Genomic DNA, 18,835 nt, shown 5'->3' with positions numbered 1-18,835 from the left:
CGGCAGTAAGGGAGGGAGACCAGCATCTTTAAAGACAGCTTGTTACTGATCAGCACTCGCAATATTTGTCATTCACCCAATCAAAATTACGTGATGCCATGAAAATCCAGAGGACCGAGTCTTCTTTCTGGAAGTACACTATAGCAAGTTAATTCGCAATAGAGGGTCTTGATAGATAGATTTCAATGCCAGGATTCTCCATGGGCGGACATCGCTTCAGAGACGAGAGACTCTCATCAGGCCGTGTTGAACTTACATGCAGATGTGAGTTTTCGGTACAAAGCCAATGACTGATTCTGCAGCCATTTTTCCAGCCGTTTTCAGGTCATGAGTATGGTGAGATCGAGCCGCAACAGCGAGGTGAACTGTAGTCGAATCTTTTTAACGATAGTCAGTAGTTTCAGTCTTCACTCTGAAGGTTTGTTTGCAGTCCGTCCATACGTGAAAATGCATACTCTTCTGTAGTGTCTATCCTTTTGCACTAACCCCCGTCGGCAATCACGGTACGACTTCAGCGCAAATGTTTTATCCACGTACTTGTTGATTTGAGTCACATTATAGATCTCTTGTCCAAGTTTGCCAAGGTATTAAATTATTACTGTCAATCATGTTATTTCTTTTAGATTTACATGTAATAAAGTAAGTTGATTGAAATCCTTGTTTAATTATGTAGTAAAACGAACTGCTTTATTATTCATGGAATATTCCGCCGCTTCTTGGAGGAACATAGACATATTAATAATTTGAATATAACGTATTTATTAGCTCGTTATGAACCGACTTTCGGGTTCTTGGGTCTTCGTCAGATAACTTAATGCTAAACAAATAGTCCACACAACTTCAGCGAACATTCATAGCTGTGAAAAGAATGCTGTAGAAAGATAGGTGACATTTTATGATTATATCGATACAAAATACAATCATGGTGTAATACCTAAAGAGACTCTGAACAAATAAACCTTATATTACGGTTCACTCAGATATTAAAATTAGGTGAGTGTATAAAACAGAAATGTTCTACAAGTGGGTAATAAGACATGGACAAACTGGTGCACATGACGAACAGACAGAATAAAGGGAGGGGAAGAAAAAAGCCTATGGAATGTGGGCGCGGAACAATTATAACAAGTTTATTGGATAATGATAAGAGGAGTAGTAACTGGCTGCTACCTTAATAATGATGAAAGGAGTTGTAGAGGGAAAAAGAAAGATTCCATCTTTGCTGAACATGTTCTGAATGAATGTCATTCATATGATGTGAAATGGAATCCTGACCTGGTCGTCAATGGCCAAACACAGTTCCATTACTCACACTTATTAGAGTAGCAGCCAGTTATTATTCCTCTCACCATTACCTAATAAGCTTGTTATAACTGTTCCACACCCACATTCCACACACTTCTTTCTTCCCCTCCCTTTATTCGGTCTTTTCGTCACATTCACCAGTTTGGCCATATAACATACTAGCCTGTGCCATTACTCACTTGTAGAACATTTCTGTTTCATACACTCACTTAGTTTCAGTATTTGAATATACAGTAATATAATATTTATTTATTCAGAGTCACTTTCGGTATTAAATATGCGTGTTTTGTATCGGTATAATCATAACATGTCACATATCTTTCTACAGCTGTGACTCGCGCTGAAGTTATGTGGACTGCCTGTTTAGCTTTAAATTATCTGACGATCGCCTAAGAAGCAGAAAGCCTGTACGTAACGAGCTAACAAATATTATTGCGGAACATTAATACTTTATATTCAAGTTATTAATCCTTTATTATTGTAATGGTGAGTAACGATTTAATTTTATCACATACACAGGGCCGCATTAATATTTTCAGTTCAACATTGAATTTAAAAGCATCTACCGTACACCGTGACAACTTACAAAATGCTTGGGAATAACATTTAAAAAGTACAACTGTCAGTGACATTCGCACAAATACTTAATTTCCGCTTCAAAAATCTAACGTACTCCATTCCTCCGATCGACATACTTTCCAGCTATCAGCCCTGATTCAAACACAGGGTTGCCACTGAAAAGTAGCATCAATGTAACATTCGTTTCGAAAATAACAACTGTTTGGAAACCACGACCACATTTTTTCGTGCAAGTTTCCAAACATGCTGACTGTTCTCGGCAGGGTTCTGTTACAGACTCAGCCAACACTCTAGTTTCTAGTAATCCCAAAATATTTTAAGTGGACGACAAGCGACTTAACGATTGATTGGATATCAATGGCGACCACAAACGTAAATTTAATCCCCCGACATTGTCAGTTCTTGTCTCAGCCTGCAGGTAAGTTCCCAAACACGTTTTCAACTATTCAGACCGATGACCAAATGCTGTTAACTTGCAGGCTCTGCGCCACATCGTCCACCAAACTAAAACTTACTGGCGCTTGTCGTTTGCATCTGAGCTCAACGTCAGCAATATCAAGCAATAGCTTACTTGGACTTACAGAAAGAAAAAGGATGACACTTTCTCATGGTTTTAATACAGTTTCATTGTTAATGGTTTCGTCTGACTGCACTGTTCACATGAAATAATAAGAAAAAATGCAGCCGATACTAGTTGCTTTTATGTTACGAAGGTCCATACATATTTTCACCTTTTGTCCCGTTGTCCACCCACGCACTACTACCCCTCCACACTCACATTCCTCGAAGAAGTTCTCTCTAACTCTCGATTCGCTGGGGGTTGGACAGTAGCGATGAAGGATGCTTACGGGTTGCTTAATATTCAGCCAGTCTCCCTTGGAATGTATTGCGAATACATAGAAAGAAGGATCCTTTATTGTATGATTATATGATAGCGGAACAAACACTGGTAGCAGTTACTTCTGTAAAATATCTGGGAGTATGCGTACGGGGCTATTTGAAGTGAAATGATCATATAAAATTAATTGTTGGTAAGGCGGGTGCTAGGTTGAGATTCATTGGGAGAGTCCTTAGAAAATGTAGTCCATCAAGAACGGAGGTGGCTTACAAAACACTCGTTCGACCTATACTTGAGTATTGCTCATCAGTGTGGGATCCGTACCAGGTCGGGTTGACAGAGGAGTTAGAGAAGATCCAAAGAAGAGCGGCGCGTTTCGTCACAGGGTTATTTGGTAATCGTGATAGTGTTACGGAAATGTTTGGCAAACTCAAGTGGCAGACTCTGCAAGAGAGGCGCTCTGCACCGCGGTGTAGCTTGCTGTCCAAGTTTCGAGAGGATGCGTTTCTGGATGAGGTACCGAATACATTGCTTCCGCCTACTTATACCTCCCGACGAGCTCACGAATGTAAAATTAGAGAGGTTCGAGCGGCACGGAGGCTTTCCGGCAGTCGTTCTTCCCGCGAACCATACGCGACTGGAACAGGAAAGGGAGGTAATGAGAGTGGCACGTAAAGTGCCCTCCGCCACACACCGTTGGGTGGCTTGCGGAGTATAATTGTAGATGTAGATTCGTGTTATCTCCTTACTAACACCTCCAATGACGTTATGAAAAACGTTGTTACTCTCAGCCCGGAAACCCTTGCAAGACTATGAGGGGGTGTTAAAAAGTAATGGCTCCGTATCTTTTATGGGAAAACTCTTAAAGTTTTTTAATTAAACAAACTTTACTAATATTCTTCTTCTTCATTCTTCATGTCTACATTTTTATATGTCAACACAGAACCCTGGCGACGAACACATGTCTCCCAACAACACACCAGTTTATTGATACTGTCACTGTACAAAGTTGGTGTTGTTGCGGAACCACAACGTCACCTCTGCTTGCGCCGCTTCATCACTATCAAACTGTAGCCCTGGAAGGTGTTCTTTAAGTTTTGGAAACAGATGAAAATCGGATGGGTCCAAGTCGGGATTCTACGGAAGAAGATTGATGATAGCGGACCCAAGCCGTCGGATTGTTGTAAATGTCGCAGCAGTCATGTGTGATCTGACACTGCCATGCTGAAGAAGAGGGTGCGCCATGTGTGGACGAACTGTTCGAACTTGAATATAACATGAAGTGTTCTCACGCATCGATATAGCTACGATACACACTGCCATGTAACACGCTAAAATTCGGAGCCCTCCAGCGGAAGAGCGCTGCAAATAAGAAGACGTGGAGAATAAAGCTGTAGAGTGTTAACACCGTTTGTTTTATTTAAAAAAAACTTTAAGAGTTTTCACATAAAAACTCGGAGGCACAGCTTTGCAACATGCTCTCGTATATTGTTAGCGCAGGAAAGCCGTCTCGAGAGTCGATCTGTAGTCGACTGAGGAAATTCGGCGTCTTCCGTTGGGATGCTCAGAAAGAAGATGTCCCTTGCCTGCGTGCAAATTAGAATCATCTCACAGGAAAAATGCCATGGTCGTAAGGGACAGAAATCTATCACAAACTAAGACGATCTCTCATGAAACGCTTAAGTAGTTGCATCAAAATCGAGATTGGATAAACTGTTACCAAGAATTGCTATTCTGTGCAGGATGGAAACGATCCATCATCATACTCTTTCAGTGAAGAATGTTTGTTCATTTATTACAGAGATGGTCACCTTTCTAGGATCTTCTTTCGCTTGTGCCTTTTCCTGCAGATAGGCAGGGTCCGCATGGTTAATCGGATCTGGCAATGTTGGTGGAAGGGGTGGCCAGATGCCCTTCCAGCCGCAACCCCGTACCCCCCCCCCCCGGGACGGAAGTAGTGTACCCCAACTGTCTGCAACTAGTGTAATCCATGGAATAACACGAAAGTGTTCAAATGTCTGCGAGCCGTGTAACTGACGCGGGATGTGGGGACCAGCCCGGTATTCACCTAGGCGGATGTGGAAAACCGCCTAAAAACCACATCCAGGCGGGCTGGCACACCGGCCGTCGTCGTTAATCCGACGGGCGGATTCGATCCGGGGCCGGCGCGCCTACCCGAGTCCAGGAAGCAGAGCATTAGCGGTCTCGGCTAACCTGGCGGGTGGTCACCTTTATAGGATATCACCTGATAATGATGTTATTTTGATTACTTGTAATTCTGAAAGAAAATGAGAAATCAGACGTATCTGACGTTTTTGAAGTCTTTTTCAATACATTTTGCTGAAACTTAGAATATAACCCTAGGTAACAACCGCAGTTGTCCAAGAGCAAGGACCCTGAAGCCGCAAAATGGAATTTCTCTCGCTGGTTGCGCCACAAGCTTGAGTTTCGCAAGAGGGGGCAGGCATAATGTAGTCCAAGGTGAGTGCCACAAGGGCGCGAGTTTCCAGTATCCTGTGAAAAGCCTCGTCATAATCTGCTAAGAAGCGAGAAACAAAGGCGGCGGGCGGCGCGTGCCCTTAGTCACGCGCCGGCTCTAGCCGGACAGGAAGCACCGGCCCAAAAGCGAAGAAGAGCGGACGGGCGCGCTGCGACGCTCGGCGCTCGGCCGCAGCGACATGCGCCCGCTTATCAGCCAGTGTGGCAACACAGGAAATGGAGAATCACTTGGCGGGCCTTGAGTCATGAACGAGGTTGCCGCTTCTGATAGCCCGCGCAGCAGCAAATCGACGAGTATCGCTTCCTCCGCCGGCCCGCGCCCATTCCGTCGCGTCGCGAGTGTGATCGTGGCCACTAACTCGCTCTTTTTCCAATGGACCCGGCACAGGCTTCATTCACTAATGTAAAATTTCGAAACATCACGAAAGTTTTGCCGAGTATTTCTCGAATGACAGCAAACAGTCACTTAAGGAAAGGACGACACACACTTATATAAGTTCAGTATCAAAAAATAAGTCACCAAATAACACTTGCACATGAGATGATGCAATATCAATAAACTAAAAGGACAGACATCACAGTGCGGCACACCATTACTGGGATTATCACTGAAAGATCGATAAACAGAGAGCACCTAGTTCTGATGACTGCTCGGACTTCAACAACCGATCTTCAATACGCTTATCTGTTGACATCTTTCATCACAGCTTTTTATTAAATTATTTAACGAAGTAAGCAGTCGGAAACATAACGATAATACCTAGAAGCATCTCTTCTAGCCCTGATAAAAAAAGAAAGAAAAGAAAACCCCGCGATCAGGCCCTGAAGACAACGTGATAATCGACCGATCACCTCAGCACTCACCATCGGATACGGTATGGAGAGGCATGTGATCAGCACACCGCACTCCCGGCCGTTGTCGTTGTTTCGACTATGCATCCGCTACCTTTCAGTCAGGTAGCTTCTTAGTTGGCATCACTAGGCTGAATGCGTCTCGGCCCAGTCCTCCCTGGTCCTGCCGGGAATCGAGCACGGTCTCCAGCAAGAGGGTTTGTTGCGTTAACCACTCAGCAATGGAGGCGGATTCTCGCCTTGGTCACTCCCTGAGTCGGCGCGGAAAAGAGTGTACAAGTTTCTTCACGGCATCGGAAGCCATTATTTGATGATTAGAGCCCCCAGAGATACCCGCTGTTACAAGAAGTCACAGGCATTTTCTATTGAATTGAGATCGGAGGATTTAGCGCGCCAGTCGAAGCGCGATAGGTTGCCGAGCGGTTCTAGGCGCTTCAGTTCGGAACCGCGCTGCTGCTACGATCGCAGGTTCTAATCCTGCCTCGCGCATGGATGTGTGTGGTGTCCTTAGGTTAGTTAGGTATAAGTAGTTGTAAGTTCTAAGGGACTGATGACATCAGATGTTAAGTCTCATAGTGCTTAGAGCCATTAGAACCATTTGATAGGTTGCCTGAGTGTTCGTCGACCAGGAACGTATGCTTGCAGCCCCATGAGCACCTGTCATCTTGGAAGGTAAGGGTGAAGTTGAAGAAAGGACAACATTTCGTCACCGACAATCCACATATATTATAAAAATGGATGTACTTAGACATGTTCCACCATATCCTAAACCAGTGAACCGATTTCAACCAAACTTGGTAGAGATATCACTTACTGTCTGAATGTCTGGCAAGAATCGCCGTGGGTGTTAAGATCCTCCTACCTATCGGAGGGGCGAAGGTCAAAAGGAAGGGTAGCCCACGACGTGCGAATACCAAGAAATTTCTCACTCAGTATTTGAGAATGAGTGCACTTAGTGAGTTGAAACAAAATTTACACATAATTTCAATCCTTTACCAAACTTTTATCCACTGACAACTCCACAAAATGATAAAAGGAGAACGTTTTCGCTGTTCATGCAGTAAAACTGCCTCATCAGTCATGTCGCTTTTATTTAATACTTCTTTACTTCTAACTGTATTAGCTGCACACTTTTCAGACAGTATTCACATATACGACTAAACGTATCTACAAAATTATATCATTGTGCGACTCATGGTTAAGGAGATATGAAGTCATAAAACCTGGGATGTGTGAAAAACTGCCCATCGTGAATGACATTTAAATTTATGACTCTTTTGCTACTAACTCTATTTGCAACACATTTTGCAGACAGTATCCATGTATTGGATTGTACCTACAAAACTATATTATTGTACGCCATATAGTTCAGGATATGGTGTCATAAACATTCAGATATTTGAAAACGAAACTACAGGGTGAAATTCGCTAGAGATACAAGTGAAATTAGTATACAAATATGTGCGAAATATATGAAAAATTTGCGTATGCAAGCAAAGCCGTGAATAAAAAACTCCTAAACCTGTGGATCGATTTCAGCCAAATTTGTTACACGTATTAATTACTATGTGGAAAGAAGTAATGTGGGGGTAAGAACCAGCAGCGTTCTATTGAGGGGAGAGTGATACCGTGGAGAGTGAACGGGGGGAGGAGCAAATAGGCAGAAATACAGGGGTGGAGAAGATGGACAGCTATAGGGGGCGGAGGAGATGGAGATTTGCACGGAGGTGTACTGGGAACATTGCGGAGGAGGCAGACAGAGAGAGGGAGGGGGAAGAGGAAATGGACTAATAGATTTGGAATAAATACGTACACAGGCAACGCCAGGTGTTCAGCTGGTGTTAATGTAATCATCCTGGTTCATATAACCATGAAGTCTTTCGCAACGGATTTGTTGTATTAAATGTTCTCCTTGCAAATTTCCTGTTAATTCTCAATGAAAATCCAATTTTTCGAGGATAATCACCGCTGTCATCGACGGGAAAGCAACTGTCGAAGAAGTAACGCCATCACACAGATATGAGAAATACATAAGTGCCCACTGCGTGCAGACAGTAAGTACATTGCCGACAGCAAGAAAGTGTCACTTGCAGTGTCTCTCTTTGCATCACGACGTTCACTGAGATACCTCCTAATATCGTATCGGACGTCCTTCTGTCTAGCGTAGTACAGCAGTTGAACACAACATGGACTCAAGAAGTCGTTTTAACTTCCAGGCAGATAATAGCATACCAGAATTTCTTCTTTCAGTATTATCTCGCATTTGTTTAACGAGTGCCGTAAGTGCGTTGTTCATTGTCGCTGTACCAGTCATGTTACAGCCGTAGAACGACTGCGTTTCTATATTACATTCTTATCTGTTATATTACACCCACCACTTACTATTTTTTAGTTTATGACAAAGCTGCCACCAAGTTTCCCCCACCTCTTACAATACAACATACCAACAAGCACTTCCGACGAGAATGGTTACTTTCCATCTGTGGTTCATACCTCTAATAACAGAAGACATGAAAGAAAAACAACAGTTGTAATGCTTCGCTGACGAAATCCAAGCGTTTTGACGCGTTGAGAGTGACCATCGATCTAGAGACACAGCAAATAATGCTAGAATTCGAAATTGTGTACAGGTCTGAAATTACCAGAAAATTTTTAAAAAATCAGAAAGCCACTTTTAGCATTTCAAGACCAGTTTTTTGTGTTTTACGCCTTCTATTTGTCGCAGTACACATAAAGAAACACCACCTATCATAAAAGAGGTTCCACCATAATCAGAACGCTAGTAATAAACTACTTCCAAACCCATTTCATTCCATATCTACTCCGTTTTAGTTTCCTAAATGAATTTCTCCTCCTATTTACAAAACTCGCTCCTAGAAATCACAACTGTTTTGAGGATATTAATCCAAAATGGTCATCAGTGCCTCATATTTACACTTTCATCAGCTTAATGAACGTTACTTACCAAGACTTCTTCCTATCTCCTTCTTTTTCCCGCACGGCGCAGGGTCGGCATGGTTATTAATAGGATCCTTCTCGGTCGCTCGCATGAAGGCGTTCCGACATGCAGAGAACACTGCAGCCAGGACAGGCAGTCATCCACAGGCTGACCCTACCTGCTATCAGCAACAAATCCGACACGACTCTTGGATGCACATTATTACTGGACAGTTTTCTCAAAACTGCTCGGTAACATAACTAATAAACGACTATTCAAATTAGACCTCCAAGTCAATTCAAGTTACCAGGGACGCATGAATGTATGCATGAAACTGAAACACTCACCAGTGATTACGAACATAATGAGAACTTTTTCGCTTCGTTTTTGTGCGGTAGTGAAGGCTACGTGCAATTTTTCGGTGAGCTGAGTCCGCTGGCAGACTGTGAGAACGCGAGGGTGATAGGGGTGGAGTAGTAAACAGGTCACAAAACTGTCGTAGAAGGGAGCAGGAGGCCGAACTCAGCAAATTGTAAACTTGCATTGTGAAAAGTAGCGAAAAGAACCCTTTCTACAAGGATAGGGATCTTTTAGAGGATGGGGAAACATGAAACAGTCAGAACGAGAGGTACCTGCTCGACTCAGAGGAAGTCAGCAGTAATTGACACTTAAGTTTTGTGAGGAAACCCAAGACTGGCGCACCGAAATTATTTTTGTAGCGGAGATGATCACTCTCGTGTGTCTCCTTGCGGCCGATATTATTGACCGAAACATGGAACTAACCTCAAACTAGGAAAGAATTTGCGCTTTCTGCCCCTCACTAAGAGAGGAATATGAGTAACTGGTTAATAATAGTAGAATCTTTAAGAGACGGGAGATTTTTTGTACTTTTATGAATTTTTGATTTGGTGGAACTCGGAAGGCTCCAGCATTGGCTAGAGAGAATCCAGTGCTGGAAGAACCAACAAGATTTTCAGAAAGCGAGTATATGGGGACATCATCGTAATGCAGCAGGGAGGACACGTCTTCATCTGTGATTCCAGCAGATAAGGCTTTAACTGATGGTTATTTTGAGACGCTGTCTCAGAGCCGATCACAGATGCTGGGTCTGAACTTTTAACTTTCAATTAGCACTGAAATCATTATCTGCATTTCAGTTTTTGAATGATAAGCACAAGCAGCGTTTGCACATGACATGATGAGGCGACGTGGAGTCATTTCTTTGAATTAGTATTGCTTTTTTCAATTAATTAACGCACTCAGCTAGTAGAACTCAACAAGCGTTTAAGTATGGGAACTGGTGCTCATGTGTACTTTTTCTAGGTATTTCCTTCACTCTGTTTGCTAATTCAGCAATTATTGACAGTTTATGTCATTTCCTTTCCAATTCCGCCTACTTGTGCCACAGTATTATCGTGTATATTTAATAATCAATTTGAACCACTGTACACTTAATAATTACCTTTATTATCTATTGAATGTTTTGAGTCAAGTCCATGCGTTTTAGCAATAAACAGGAAACTATTGTGACCTTTAGTTTCATTCCACAGTTCTATTAAATCGTTTCTCATTATATCTATGCAAGCTATGGTACCCATAGCATATGTTTAATTGAGCCACCCTTGTTCAAATTTAGATGTTCAATAGTATCCGCTGCATTACTTCCACCTAATATGATGTTATGGGGAGGAGTCATCTCAGTATTTTGCTGAACGGGCTCAGATATTGATGACATGACAAGAGTAAGCTTAAAGCTCAACCGCTGTCGCAGAACGGGTAGAAACAGCAAAGTGCAGGAAGATGAGTTTGAAAAGACAGAAACAGAAAGTTCTTCCTGTATGAAAAATATAATATGCAGACGGGCTTCCCAAACATGGTGAAAAAAGTGCAAAACACGCCATTTCCCGCATTTACAGGGTAGCATAACCAAAGTCTCAGACTGTTCACAGTCGTAGTACAAAGTGAAATAGTAATATGGTGACTGCACAGTACGATTTCATATTATAACATTGGAGTTGTTCGGGTCTGTACTGCCGTTATAGTCGCCAAATCAGTTGCACAAGACATCTACTCAAATTTCCCAATGAATGCACTCAAGTGCTGTGTTTCTCTGAATCACAATTTCTTTGAAGTTATGACAAAATGATATGCTATGCGCTGATTTAAACAACTTATATTAACACTTTATACTTTTTACTGCATTAAATAATTTCTAATTATTATTATGTTAAAACACTTTGTATATTTCATTGTCATAATTATCAATGTTGTAGGATTATTTATCATGTTAAAAGGGTCCACGACATTGGCACGGGCAGGGGGAGACAGAAACTGTGGCGTACGCCCCGTACCCCTTCCCCCTCCCACCTGAAAACCAAATTCTGGATCCACGCGTTCCTAGTAGTCCACCATAAGCTATTTAGAATTGTGAAAGCCGTCATTCCCTTAGGTAACAGAAATTGCTTCTGACGTCTACAATAGCCAAAAGGACGGGTCCACAGGAGGGGTCAGGAATGATACATTAGGGGGAGAACGCTTACGGGGCCCACGAGAAATACGAGTCCCGCAACGAACTTGTGACGTCACAGTAGTCGACTCCGAGGCCTACTAGAAAGACAGGCCGCGGCACGTACGTCACGAAGATAGTCCTGCGCTCGCTCGCCCGCTCAAATCAGCAGACAAACTACGTTTCTACACCTGTTGACTCTTAACTAGGCGTGTCCGTACAAACGAAAACTGAGTCTTCTACTGTAATCCGCTATTATTGAATCTTACTGTTATTAGTCCTATAATGATGGGAAGTGCATGGGCCTACTTATAATTTGTTACGGCTGTTTTGGCGTACGATAAAATAAAATAATGCTAAAATGATTATCAGTTGCGTAAGGCACCACTTCCAGCAGGTAATGAGTAAAGTTAAGCAGAAGAGACTAAATGCTATAAACAAGCCGTTATACCATTTATATCGAGTATTGATCTTGAATTAAATTTTGCTGTAGTACTGTTAATCAGTGAGACTTCATAATAGCCGATTCCAGTGGAAGATGCAATTCTTGTTAGTACTTACACGCCCAGCTGCGAGTTAACAGGTTTAGAAACGCATTTTGTCAGCTGAGCTAAGTGAGCGAGCGATTTCAGGACTACCTTCGTGATGTACGCGCCGTGGCCTGTCTTTATCGTAGGCCTCGAATCGACTCGTGCGCCAAAGTTCGCGAAGCTCGGCTCCATGCAGCACCCACTGGAAATCAATATGCAATTGGACGCGTACCAACTAAAGGTCGTAACTTTGTCATGTGCTGTCGAGAGCTTGCATGCATTTAGACGTACAGTCAAGAATTATTTATCTAGTATGAAATAGTTACTCGCTTCTCGCCGGAGACGGCTGCTGGCAATGATAAGACCTGCAGTGTCGCTGCTGTGACGTACGCACCACGGCCTGTCATTCTCGAGGGCCTCGGATCGCTTACTACTGGCAAATGAGACATTTGGTGTAGGAGGCGTGGCGCAGGAATGGGCACTAGAGTAGAAGTGGAAGCGTTGACAATGACAAGAATTTGGTAAGTGGTTTGTTGGGCACGCGGTGTAGTAGGTATACGGAAATGAAAAGACAGGAAGAAACTGAGGATGGTAAAAAAAAATTAAAAAAATTAAATAAAAATAAAAATAAAGGATCTTAACATTTCAAATAAAATAAGTGGATACAAGTATTAACCATGACGGAAAAATATTTATCATACGTCATACTTTACGATAATTTTAGGAGCATCATTGTGTGGCGGAGTAAATGAGAGACGAAAGATTTTCGAGCAGAGTAGAATCTGAAGAGAGACAAGTGGACATCAGGCGCGACGCCAGATGTGAGCGCAGCCCGCTCTGCCGGGGGTTAACAACCCCGACACCCTGGCTGATGGCACCAGCTCGTCTCCGTCGCCTCGCGACGCTGTCTTCCTTTTTCCGTTCGTCCCCCGCGTCTCCGGACAGCCGATAACGCAGCGCGACGGCGTCCTTTGGCCGTGGCAGCGGCTGCTATCAGTGGGAAGGGAAGGGAAGGGAAGGACGATAGCTGGGCCTCCGCGGAGCATCCAGCTTCATGAATGGGCGGCTGAATGGAAGCCGTACGCCGCGGCCTCAAAAACACTGACTCGATAAGCCAGGCCGGCCGAGGCTGCCTGGCGCAAGCGCTCTGCTCTGCGCCGTCTGCGCGGACACCACTCACCAGGCGACGGCGTCACTCGATACATGAGAACCGCATTTTCCACAATAATTACGCGTATTACAATAATCATTAATCTACATATCCTTTCACATACTCATTCCGTCTGGGCATGGTACGTACATGGTAGCACAGTTTTGGGTGCTCTTAACTTTCGAATTACACGTGTTCTGAGTACTAAACCCGATCCATTCCATCTCATTTTATACATTCTAAATCACCATAATCGTGAATTCAGTTTAAATATTTCTCAAAAAAATTAGTACTTATATTTTATCTGTGCAAAAAATCAAGGACTAAAGTCTTTTACGTTTGCTAGTATATCAACCGTCACCACTCCTGTCTTAATGTAAGACTTAGAGCCACACACCAAACTAACGCTCATAGTTCCCAGTCAACTGCTAGCTATAAATTAGGCTGCTCGCAATACTATATCAAAGTTATATTTACCGAGAGAGGTGGGGTGATGGTGAGATACTGGACACGCACTAGAGACGACCGCGCATGGAATCTCTGTCGGTGATGTACCTAAATCGTTTAAGGTAAATGAGGGATGGTTCCTTTGAAAGGGCACGGCCAAATTCTTTCCCCATCTTACCCCAATCCCATCCTGCAATCAGTCGCCAACGAGCTGGTCATCGACGGGACGTTAAATCCTTATCTTCCTTCTTTTGAACTTATATCAGTAACTGTAGGATATTTCCAAACGACAGTCTCGCGTTAGAACGAGGAGACAGACGTACTATAACTATTTATACATTTTCTCCCATTTTTCCATTTTTCGTTCTCAGCGCAAGGGGCGCAGTCGGCTATAACAGAACTGTTTCTTCTTTTGAGACAAATTCAACTCAACTGAGATCTCCGAATTTCGGGAAGTTTCGATGCGGATTTGCCTGATATGGAAGGGAGTACCATGCCTGTTGCACCTGCTCAGTCAATATAACGACGGTTAATGCTGTCTGTGGATTACGCTATAGTTATCTTCCCATGATGTCCCATACTTGCTCGATTGGAAAAAGATCTGGTGATCGAGCAGTCCGAGGCAGCGCTTCGACATTCTGTAGAGCATGTTGGATTACAACAGCGGCGAGCGCTATCCTGCTGGAAAACGCCCCCTGGAATGGTATTCCTGAATGGCAGCACAACAGATCTAATCACTAGAATGACGTACAAATTTTCTGTCAGGGTGCGTGGGATAACCACTAGAGTGTTCTTTCTCTCATACTAAATCGCGCCCCAGACCATAATTCCAGATGCAGCTGTATCTAGGCTGCAGACAGACTGGTTGCAGACGCTCAACTGGCCTCCTTCTAACCATCACGTAACCATCACTGGCACCGAGGCAGAAACGGCTTTTATCAGAGAACACGCTAAACTTCCACTTCGCCCCTCCAATGAGTTCTCTCTTGACATCACTGAAGTCGGAAATGCTGGGAGTTTGGGGTCAGTGGAACGCACCCTACAGGACGTCTGACTCGGAGCTGTCCTTGAAGTAACCGATTTGTAACAAAAAATGGTTCAAATGGCTCTGAGCACGATGGGACTTAACATGTGAGGTCATCAGTCCCCTAGAACTTAGAACTACTTAAACCTAACTAACCTAAGGACATCACATCCATGCCCGAGGCAGGATTCGAACCTGCGACCGTAGCAGTCGCGCGGTTCCGGACTGAAGCGCCTAGAACCGCTCGGCCACAGCGGCCGCCAATTTGTAACAGTTCGTCGTGTCACTTTGGTGCCAATTGCTGCTCAAATTGCTCTCGCAGACGCAGTACACACCGACAGTCCGAACACAACGGTTTTCCCTCTCTGTAGTGCCACGTGGTCGCCTGGAGCCCTGTCATCTTGCAACCGTACCTGCTCTGATCATCGCTGCCACGTATCATGTACAGACGACTTATTTCCGCCAAGTCTTCCTAAGTTATTGCGGAAGGAACATCCAGATTCTCGTAGCCCTAGTACACAACCTCATTCAATGTCAGTGATCTGTTGATAATGGAAACAATCCTGTTGGAGGAACATTAACAACTGAGCATTGTACCAGAGGCTGAAGATACCGCTTCAGTTTTAAAGTTCTTCACCGCCCAACAGAACACCATAAAGAGCAACGAAGGCTCATCTATGCAGAATTGATTATGCGGTACGATGCTGATCGTGCCAATTTCTAGTGAAGCATCATCATAGGCAACGAAACATGGATTAATCACTTCGAACCGGAAACAAAACGGCAATCCATGGAGTAGCTCCATACCACCTCTCCTCTGAAGAAGTTCAGACCCGCACCCTTAGCCGGTAAAGCGATCACGATGGTCTTCTGGGACTCTAAGGCGGTTATTCTGTTTCATGTCACCTCTCATGGTACAGAAACCAATTCTGAAATGTATTGTGCTACCTTCAGGTAATTGAAGAAACGACTCAGTGTGTTCGGTGACACAAAAATACAAACGAATTTTTCATGCTCCATGGTAACGCAAGGCCTTACACAATTCTGCGCACCCGGGAAGAGCTCAGAAAACTTCATTCAACTGTTTTTCCTCATCCACCCTACAGTTTGGACCTCGCACTTTCTGACTTCCTTCAGTACGTGAATGTTGGGAAAGTTAATGATGTAGCAAGACATTGGTTCCGATGTCGACCAGTAGAATGATATCATGCGGGCATACAGGCCTCCCTGTAAGGTGGTGTAAGGTCGTCGCATTAAACGGAGATCAAAAACAGGGTTTTATAGTCACAAGAATGGGGAATAATATGGTGTGTTGGAATCAAGAATAAAACCGACTTGCTTTCAGGAAAAAATGTATGCGTATTGAACGCCACTCGTCAAACAGGTCAAGCACAAAATATTATCGTTTCTAAAATATTACAGGATTGTCGCCACATGTAAACAGAAAATAATTAAAAAATGGTCATATGCCATCGAGACTGGGAGCCCACACCTGATGAAGTTCGGCCGTCCAGTGCAAGTCTTTTCAGTTGAAGCCTTGGGCGAATGCGTGTCGATAATGATGAAGTGATAATGATTACACAACATCCAGTCCCAGGCCGGAATCGAACACTGGCGTGCTGTATGGTAGTCAGACGCGCTGACCCTTCAGCTAAGGAGGTGGACAGAAAATAATGAAACCACCTGTTAGAAGCTGGCATTGTACAGTGCGACAGGTAAGTCCCCATACCTTCAGGTCAAAACAATATTTTATGTATTAGGGTACTCTCATACTAAAACTACGCAAAAGGAGGACTTCTATGGAAATGGAAATGAGCTTTTGGCGTCATTGGCCGGGAGGCCCCTTGCGGGGCAGGTCTGGCCGGTGCAAGTCTTATGAGTATTACATTCGACGCCACGTTGAGCGACCTGCGCGCCGGATGGGGATGAAATGATGATGAAGACAACACAACACCCAGTCCCTGAGCGGGGAAAACTCCCCGACCCAGCCGGGAATCGAACCCGGGCCCGTAGGACGGCAATCCGCCACGCTGACCTCTCAGCTATCGGGGCGGACGGTGGACTTCTATGAGTACCTTCGTGCCTCACATAGAGATTTATGCCTCTCCAATCCTCCTTGACACCCCGTCACCCTCGAGTTTATGCTTCGAATGGCTTCCTTAACACTTTTGAGCACAGTGCGCCACACGGGGCTTGATATTCAACATAATGAGTTGTCTGGCGAGGCAAAGTCCACTTCTGCGGTGATCATTTCAATGGGGCTGGAAATGTTGAAGCAAGTCCATTCCAGCAGCCTGAAATTGTTCGCCAAGGAACTCACGCTCCTGAATATTTGTAAACAAACATGATTCATTATTCCCTTGTCTTCGAGATGAGGTATTAACGACGTTTGCTACATTTTCTAATAAGAATTTCGATTCGTGTATTCTTTACAAAAATAAGGTTCAGGAAGGTATCCGAATAGCATCATAGACCTTATCATAACGTGAGACTTGTTCGTTTCCAACGCTTACGTGCAATGGAGATTATCCTTAGACCAGAAAACCACACTCGTTCCGTTTTAATTCTTCAAAAAATACCTTGAGCAAGACATGGTACTTCGAAACTGTGCCAGCGAAGCAAAGTAGATTGAACCTTCGACGCTCCATGTAGTTGCCAGTTAATTCATCCACAAACATCTTTATCAAACCTTTCATTCTCAGTTCTTTTAATATGATCATGCATTGTTTCTTGCGGTGTTTGAAGTTCTCTTGCAGTACTATTCTGCAAGCGGGTTTCGTTGGAGGTTGCTCAAATGAGCGAAGGAGACAAGTTCGAGGGAGTACTGGGACTTCTTGAATTTGGATTGCAGTGCATACTGGAATAGTTCCCGATGAACATGTTAGCAGTTTGTCAAATGGTTCAAATGGCTCTGAGCACTATGGGACTTAACATCTATGGTCATCAGTCCCCTAGAACTTAGAACTACTTAAACCTAACTAACCTAAGGACGTCACACAACACCCAGCCATCACGAGGCAGAGAAAATCCCTGACCCCGCCGGGAATCGAACCCGGGAACCCGGGCGTGGGAAGCGAGAACGCTACCGCACGACCACGAGATGCGGGCAGCAGTTTGTCAAATGACGCTTCAACCACAGGAATACTCCGATACATCACACTTTACTTTTAACAGTTCCTGGCTTGTAGAGCACAGTCTTCAGAGGACTGATCATCCGATCTGCGTTTTTAATTGTGTTACTTTCTCCACTTTCAGTTGAATCTAGTCCGATAGACAAGCTCTACTAGGAATGTGGCCGTAGCTGTCTGCTAGAGAAGAGCCGGCGCCTGTTGGAATTTCTGTGAAATTTTTAATGGCTCGTCGGCGAGAGGTGCTCGAGTTTTTCTGCACCACGTAGATAATAAGTTCGTCTTCATTAATTCGGAATATTCACAACCCACCCTGAATTTTGTGACCGGCGTGTAAAAGGCTCACTTACGAGTTGTGGACTTTCCAACGGTGCCAGGAATTTCCTAGTACCTTGAAAATTAGAGTGGGATAATATCTGTTAGGGGATAGCATTTAGCAGAGAAGAATTATGTGCAGGACAGAGGTGATGACAATTGAGACATGGCTGATTGATCAAACGGCTCCAATGTTTAAACAGCTTCGAGAGTTGCTTGGAATTCGTGAAATCGGAGAGTTGGTCTGCGTCACGAGCGCGGGCTTGGAGTCCTGACCACTTATTTCTCTGTTTAAGTGGGCCGACATTGCTTCTCAGTGCGTGAGTACGTGCTGAGTTGGCCGTGGTATGGTATTGGATCGTAGCGCTACTATGTGGAAGAAGGAAGAGACTCACATTTAAAGTGGACAGACTGCAGTGTTTCAGTGTTTCGAGTTTGGTATGAGTCTAGGCAAAATATCATTTCATGGACGCAGCTGTGTACTCGCCCTGTAGCTACTGTGTACGGGAGAGCCGGTTTCCAGTATTCAGGGGGAAGGAGGCTTTCTCCAGCCTGGGAATGATGGATAGTCTTTCCCTAATCCTCCGAAATGGGTTATCGTGGAGACCCGCGAGGTGGGTGAAAGGAGGTGGGGAGCAAGGGTTCTCAGGATGTCAGATATTTCCCGGCAGATGTTGGAAAAGCTGTTTTGAGAAGCCCTGACGGGAAGCAGAATTTCTCATTT

Source organism: Schistocerca americana, chromosome 3 (genome assembly GCF_021461395.2).
Source record: "Schistocerca americana isolate TAMUIC-IGC-003095 chromosome 3, iqSchAmer2.1, whole genome shotgun sequence".
NCBI classification, from domain to species: Eukaryota; Metazoa; Arthropoda; class Insecta; order Orthoptera; family Acrididae; genus Schistocerca; species Schistocerca americana.
Note: the sequence above shows the minus strand (reverse complement) of the source record.